Below are 7,500 nucleotides of genomic sequence, written 5' to 3'. Positions count from 1 at the left end.
TTTATAGAATTTATATTACTTTAGAGTCCGTCCATTCCGCGCTGATTGCACGGGACATGCTTATACTGAGAAATTATTCGTTGAGATTCAAATTTTGTTTCCTATATTAAAAAAAAATTTTTTTTTTAATTTATTAGAAAGAGAGAGTGCAGGCAGCCTGGGTGGCTCAGCGGTTTAGCGCCGCCTGCAGCCCAGGGCGTGATCCTGGAGTCTCGGAATCGAGTCCCCCGTCGGGCTCCAAGCATGGAGCCTGCTTCTGCCTCTGCCTGTGTCTCTGCTTCTCTGTGTGTATGTGTGTGTGTCTCTCATGAAAAAATAAAAAATAAAATAAAATAAATTTAAAAAAATAATAAAATAAATAAAATATAATAATAAAATAAAATAAAAATATATAAAATAAATAAAATAAAAAATTAAATAAAATTAAATAAAATATAAAATTAAATAAAATAAAAAATAAAGAGTGCAGAGCGAGAAAGAGAGCATTGAGGAGGGGTAGAGGGGTTGAGGGGGAAGAGGGAGACACACACTCCCCACTGAGCAGGGAGCCCTATGGATGTGGGTCTCTATCCGCGGACCCTAAGATCATGATCTGAGCCCAAGGCAGATGCTTAACGGACTGAGCCTTCCAGGCGCCCCAGTTTCCTATATTTTTATTTGCTGAACAAGACTCAACTGCCTAGGCAGGGCCTAATTTTTAAGTTCTCTATAGTAGCAGTGGATTGCAAAAATTAGGCCCTTTGGAAATGTTCGTTGGGTGGGTGAATGAAGGAATGAGTGAGTGAAGATGTAAGGAACAAATATTTCAAAACTATAGACTTGGTTGGGGAGTCAGAGAGAAACAAAGAAAAGTATTGAAAATTGACCCTGAAAACTTACCAGAGGAAAGAGGGATGTGGCTTTAAAAAGGGAAATGAGAGACAGCTCTTCTGAGACGCTTCGGGTTAAAAATGGAACTGCAAAACATTTTAAAGTTTTTATGTCCTCTGTTATTGCTAATAATAATGCATATGTATTGTTGAGCACTTACAATGTAGGAGCACTTAGATTATATAATGCTATTTGTTAATACATGATCTAACTTCACCACCTTATGAGATAGATGTTCCTGCCAATTGACAGATTAGATAAAGTTACCTGCCTAGTGTCACTCAGCTGGTAAGTGGTCAAAATGGGGGTCATACACAGGTCAAATTCCCAAGTCTCTGCTTCCAACCATAATGACATACTGCCTCTTAGGCACTCTTCAGGAAGCACATTTGCAAGGATGTTTTTCTTATGCAGTGTAATTCAGTTAATGTCATAGTTCCAAAGAATCAGCATCAATTGGTCTTGGCTGAGCTTCAGTGGTCCATATCAAAAGCTCCTGGAAGCTGCCACAATCAAACAATAATTCCAGGCAACATTTTTTACTTTTTTTTTTTAAATGAAGAATTGTCTTTTTTACAATATATTTTTATAACAAAAATTTGTTATAAAGCTTGACATATATCCTTCTAGGCATACAGAGTTTTAAAATATGTAAACTTCCAGGCAGCCCAGATGGTTCAGTGGTTTGGCACCGCCTTCAGCCCAGGGCGTGATCCTGGAGACCCGGGATGGAGTGCTGCATTGGGCTCCCTGCATGCAGCCTGCTTCTCCCTCTGCCTGTGTCTCTGCCTCTCTCTGTCTCTCATGAATGAATAAATAAAATCTTAATAAAAAATAAAAAATAATAAAATATGTAAACTTCTATAATGCAGTGCTTAAGGGTACAGGTTCTGAAGTTGAGCAGCCTTTGCTTTGTTGGTATCCTGGCTTTGTTACTCTCTAGCCCTGACATCTGTGATAGAATAGTTTTCCTCTTTTTGTTTTTGTTTTGCTTTAAGTAGGCTCCATGCCTAGTGTAGAGCTGAACTTGGGGCTTGAACTCATGATCCTGAGATCAAGACCTGCGCTGAGATAAAGACTCAGATGCTTATCCAATTGAGCTCCTCAGGTGCCCCTAGATTTCCTCTTTATACAGTTGTTTTTCCCACCTGTAAAATAGAGATATTGGTGGTACCTATTTCAGAGAACTCTTGTGGGGAGGTTTTTTTGTTTGTTTGTTTGTTTGTTTTTTGACACTGGCTGAAAAAGAACTTTTATTACTTTTTTTTAAAAAAATATTTTATTTATTCATGAGAGACACACACACACACACAGAGGCAGAGACACAGGCAGAGGGAGAAGCAGGCTCCACGCAGGGAGCCGGACGCGGGACTTGATCAGGGGTCTCCAGGATCAGGCCCTGGACTGAAGGCAGGCGCCAAACCGCTGAGCCACCCAGGGATCCCCTTTATTACTTCTATGTTACTTTTATGTACAGAAAATTCAAAAGTACACACTTAGCTTGATTTGGTGGCCAGTTCTTTAGCGTTTGCCTTTTCTTTTTTACCTATTTATGATAGGCACACAGTGAGAGAGAGGCAGAGGGAAAAGCAGGCTCCATGCACCAGGAGCCCCACGTGGGATTCAATCCCAGGCCTCCAGGGTCGCGCCCTGGGCCAAAGGCAGGCGCTAAACCACTGCACCACCCAGGGATCCCTAGCCTTTGCCTTTTCTAACTTGGTAATGGGAGCCACCAGCTTTACACCCTGGATGTTCCCTCCCCAATGGCAGTGAATCTCATTATATCTGTCATTGTAATTGGTCCTGGGGGCTTCCACCAGCTTAGCCAGAGCTCTTTTGTCTTCTGAATTAACCTATGTGAAGGCAACAGTGGTGCAGATTTTCCTGTGGACCAGACACCCCAGCCTGGCCTTCCCTTTGATAATGCTAGTAGGGAACCCCCATCTTATGACACAGGGCAGGCAGGAAGACAACCAGTTCAATGGGATCCACATCATATGCAATCACTACCAGCTGAGGCTTCTTGTTTTCCACCAATGTGGCGACACTATTAACTCCGGCTCAAAGGACAGTCAGCCTCTTAGTGGGAATATTCCCTTTGCTGACAGCTTTCTTCTTAGCCCTGGCCAATAATATCCGATTCTTCTCTTGCTTTGTGTCTGGTCTGTATTTGTGAGCCAGCTTAAGCAGTTGAGAAGCTGTTTGGTGGTCCAAGGCCTGGGTGAACTAGTTAATCACAGGAGGCATTTTTAGACATTTATAGAGAATAGCCCTTTGCTGCTGCAGCCGGATGTAGTGGGGCCATTTGACAAAGTGGGTGAGGTCCATTTTGGGATGAATGTCCTGTCTGATGCCAGAATTCTTGGATCAACTATCTTCTTGGCCTCCTTCTTCTTCCCCCTAACCTTCTTTCCTTTTAGGGGAGAGAGTCCTGTGGGGATTAAATGAAATAATCTATGTGAAGAATTTTGAGTAATGTCTGACTCATTATAAGCGTTCAGTAAGCAGTAAGGAACATACAAGAGTTAAAAAGAGGCAGAGTCATCATGAGAAAGGCTGGCTTTGAATCCTGGCTCTACCATTTACAGGCTGTTTGAGTTTGGGCAAGTGTTTAACCTCTTTGATTCTCAGTGTCCTTATCTGGATTGTTGTAAAGGATTCAAGATAATGTGTAAAGTATCTGACACAAAATAAACACTCAATAAAAGAATGCTGTTTATCCATTGCAACAGTGGATGAGTGCTGTAGAGTTGAGCCAGTGATATGGGATAAAATGATATAACATGTCAGGAAGAACTGCTGAACCAGGTATACTCAAAGTCTGACTTTTGGCTTGGGAGAACTGCCAATAGAATCAGAAGACTGAATTTGAGTTTTATTTCCATTATATATTGGCTTAGAACTTTGTGTAAATTTCTTAAACTTGTCATCATTGTCTTCATCTATAAAATGGGCATAAGTGCCCTGCTTCCTGTGCATTTTTTTTAAGATTTTATTTATTTATTCATGAGAGATACAGAGAGAGAGAGGCAGAAACACAGGCGGAGAGAGAAGCAGGCTCCTTGCAGGCAGCCTGATGTGGGACTCGATTCCGGGACTCCAGAATTACGCCCTGGGCCGAAGGCAGGCGCCAAACCGCTGAGCCTCCCGGGCTGCCCGAGCCTCCCGGGATGCCCTGTGCATTTTTTTAAAAAGTAGGCTCCACACCCAGTGTCGAATCCAGCATGGAACTGGAATTCAGGAACTTGAGATTGAGACCTGGGCCGAAATCAAGAGTCAGACGCTTAACTGATTGAGCCACCCTCCTGCCCCTCCTGCACACTTTTTCGACGGATACAATTTAGGAGCACCTAAGTGGCTCAGTTGGTAGAGCGTATGACTCTTGATCTCAGGGTTATGAGTTCAAGCCCCATGTTTATTTAAAAATAAAATCTTTAGGGCACCCCCTGTGGTGCAGCGGTTTAGCGCCGCCTGCAGCCCAGGGCCTGATCCCGAGGACCCAGGATTGAGTCCCTGGTCGGGCTCCCTGCATGGAGCCTGCTTGTGTCTCTGCCTCTCTCTGTGTGTGTATGTGTGTGTGTCTCATGAATAAATAAATAAAATCTTTAAAAAAAAAACCAAACAGGGCAGCCTCGGTGGCGCAGCGGTTTAGCGCCGCCTGCAGCCCGGGGTGTGATCCTGGAGACTGAGGATGGAGTCCCATGTCGGGTCCCTGCATGGAGCCTGCTTCTCCCTCTGCCTGTGTCTCCGTTCTCTCATGAATAAATAAATAAAATCTTAAAAAAAAAAAAAAAAAAAAGAACAATGTTTTCAAGGATCATCCATATTGTATCACGTATCAGTATCTCTATGACTGATACTTCGTTACACAGATATACCATATTTTGTCATCCATTCATCTATTGATGGACATCTGCATTGTTTTCATTTTTTTGGCTATTATAAATAATGCTTCTAAGAACATCATGGTACAAATTTTGTATGAACATATTTTTTAAATTTTATTTATTTATAAGTCATCTATACATGCAACATAGGACTCAAACTTACCACTTGGAGATCAAGAGTCTCATGTTCTTCCAACTGAGCCAGCCAGGCATCCCTGTATGAACATACGTTTTAAATTCTCTTGAATACTAAAAAAAATAAAAATAAAAATAATAAAATAAATTCTCTTGAATGTATACCAAGGAGGGATGCCTGGGTGGCTCAGCGGTTAAGCATCTGCCTTTAGTTCAGGGTGTGATCCTGGAGACCCAAGATCGGGTCCCACGTCAGGCTGCCTGCATGGAGCCTGCTTCTTCCTCTGCCTGTGTCTCTGCCTCTGTATGTGTCTCTCATGAATGAATATATAAAATCTTAAAGAAAAAGGAAATCTAAAAAATATATATGTATATATATCTCAAGAAGTGAAATTGATGGGTCATATAGAAACTCTACGTTTCTGGGAAAATTGGACAGCCACATGCAGAAGAATGAAACTAGACCATTCTCTTACACCATACACAAAGATAAACTCAAAATGGTTGAAAGATCTAAACGTGAGACAAGAATCCATCAAAATCCTAGAGGAGGGATCCCTGGGTGGTGCAGCGGTTTAGCGCCTGCCTTTGGCCCAGGGCACGGATCCTGGAGACCCGGGATCGAATCCCACGTCGGGCTCCTGGTGCATGGAGCCTGCTTCTCCCTCTGCCTATGTCTCTGCCTCTCTCTCTCTCTCTCTCTCTCTCTCTGTGACTATCATAAGTAAACAAAAATTAAAAAAAAAATCCTAGAGGAAAACACAGGCAACACCCTTTTTGAACTTGGCCACAGCAACTTCTTGCAAGATACATCTATGAAGGCAAGGGAAACAAAAGCAAAAATGAATTATTGGGACTTAAGATAAAAAGCTTTTGCACAGCAAAAGAAATAGTCAACAAAACTAAAAGACAACCTACAGAATGGGAGAAGATATTTGCAAATGACATATCAGATAAAAGACTAGTATCCAAGATCTATAAAGAACTTATTAAAGTCAACAACAAAGAAACAAACAATCCAATCATGAAATGGGCAAAAGACATGAAGAGAAATGTCACAGAGGGGCAGTCCAGGTGGCTCAGCGGTTTAGCGCTGCCCTCAGCCCAGGGGGTGATCCTGGAGACCTGGGATCGAGTTCCACATTGGGCTCCTTGCATGGAGCCTGCTTCTCCCTCTGCCTGTGTCCCTGCCTCTTTCTCTCTCTGTGTGTATCTCTCATGAATGAATAAATAAAATCTTTAAAAAAATAATAAAAAAAGAAATCTCACAGAGGAAGACATAGATATGGCGAACAAGCACATGAGAAAATGCTGTGCATCCCTGGCCATCAGGGAAATACAAATCAAAACCACAATGAGATACCACCTCACACCAGTGAGAATGGTGAAAATTAACAAGATAGGAAACAACAAACGTTGGAGAGGATGTGGAGAAACAGGAACCCTCTTGCACTGTTGGTAGGAATGTGAACTGGTACAGCCCCTCTGGAAAACTGTGTGGAGGTTCTTCAAAGAGTTAAATATAAAACTGCCCTATGACCCAGCAATTGCACTGCTGGGCATTTACCCCAAAGATACCGATGCAGTGAAATGCCGGAATACCTGCACCCCAATGTTTATAGCAGCAATGTCCACAATAGCCAAACTGTGGAAGGAGCCTCAGTGTCCGTCGAAAGATGAATGGATAAAGTAGATGTGGTCTATATATACAATGGAATATTCCTCAGCCATTAGAAACGACAAATACCCACCATTTGCTTCGATGTGGATGGAACTGGAGGGTATTATGCTGAGTGAAATAAGCCAATCGGAGAAGGACAAACATTATATGGTCTCATTCATTTGGGGAATATAAAAAATAGTGAAAGGGAATAAAGGGGAAAGGAGAGAAAATGAGTGAAAATATCAGTGAGGATGACAGAACATGAGAGACTCCTAACTCTGGGAAACAAGGGGTAGTGGAAAAGGAGGTGGGCAGAGGGTTGAGGTGACTGAGTAACGGGCACTGAGTGGGGCACTTGATGGGATGAGCACTGGGTGATATGCTATATGTTGGCAAATTGTTTTTTTTTTTTTTTTATGATAGTCACAGACAGAGAGAGAGAGAGAGAGAGAGAGGCAGAGACATAGGCAGAGGGAGAAGCAGGCTCCATGCACCGGGAGCCCGACATGGGACTCGATCCCGGGTCTCCAGGATCGCGCCCTGGGCCAAAGGCAGGTGCTAAACCGGTGTGCCACTCAGGGATCCCAGGCAAATTGAACTCCAATAAAAAAATATGCTACATAAAATCCTCTGCTATAATCACTAAGGAAGGCTCAAGCATGTCTAGGTTCTTGGAAATGGAAGAACTCTATGTCAATTTATACAAACTTACAGTTTAATCAAACCTGTACATAATAGTTAATTTGTAGCTCATTAATTTTGTTACATGTCCGATGCTACCATTCAAGTTTGTTAATTGGTATATATATTTTTTCATCCACAAGTGATAATTTCTTCAACATACTTCAGAAATATGGGGGGAAAAAAGAAATTGTATGTTTAATTTTTGAGAACCTACCAAACTTTTTTCCCAAAGCATCTACATTATTTTACATTTCCATCAGT

General features: G+C 42.1%; 1 pseudogene; it reads right to left on the bottom strand.

Annotated features, from left to right (window-relative positions):
• Positions 1-1,974: 1,974 nt before the first annotated feature.
• Positions 1,975-4,958, bottom strand: LOC121500886 (annotated as a pseudogene).
• Between the last annotated feature and the right edge of the window lie 2,542 nt (positions 4,959-7,500).

Source organism: Vulpes lagopus, chromosome 10 (genome assembly GCF_018345385.1).
Source record: "Vulpes lagopus strain Blue_001 chromosome 10, ASM1834538v1, whole genome shotgun sequence".
In the NCBI taxonomy this organism is placed as follows: domain Eukaryota; kingdom Metazoa; phylum Chordata; class Mammalia; order Carnivora; family Canidae; genus Vulpes; species Vulpes lagopus.
Note: the sequence above shows the minus strand (reverse complement) of the source record. Positions and strands in the feature narration are given on the sequence as shown.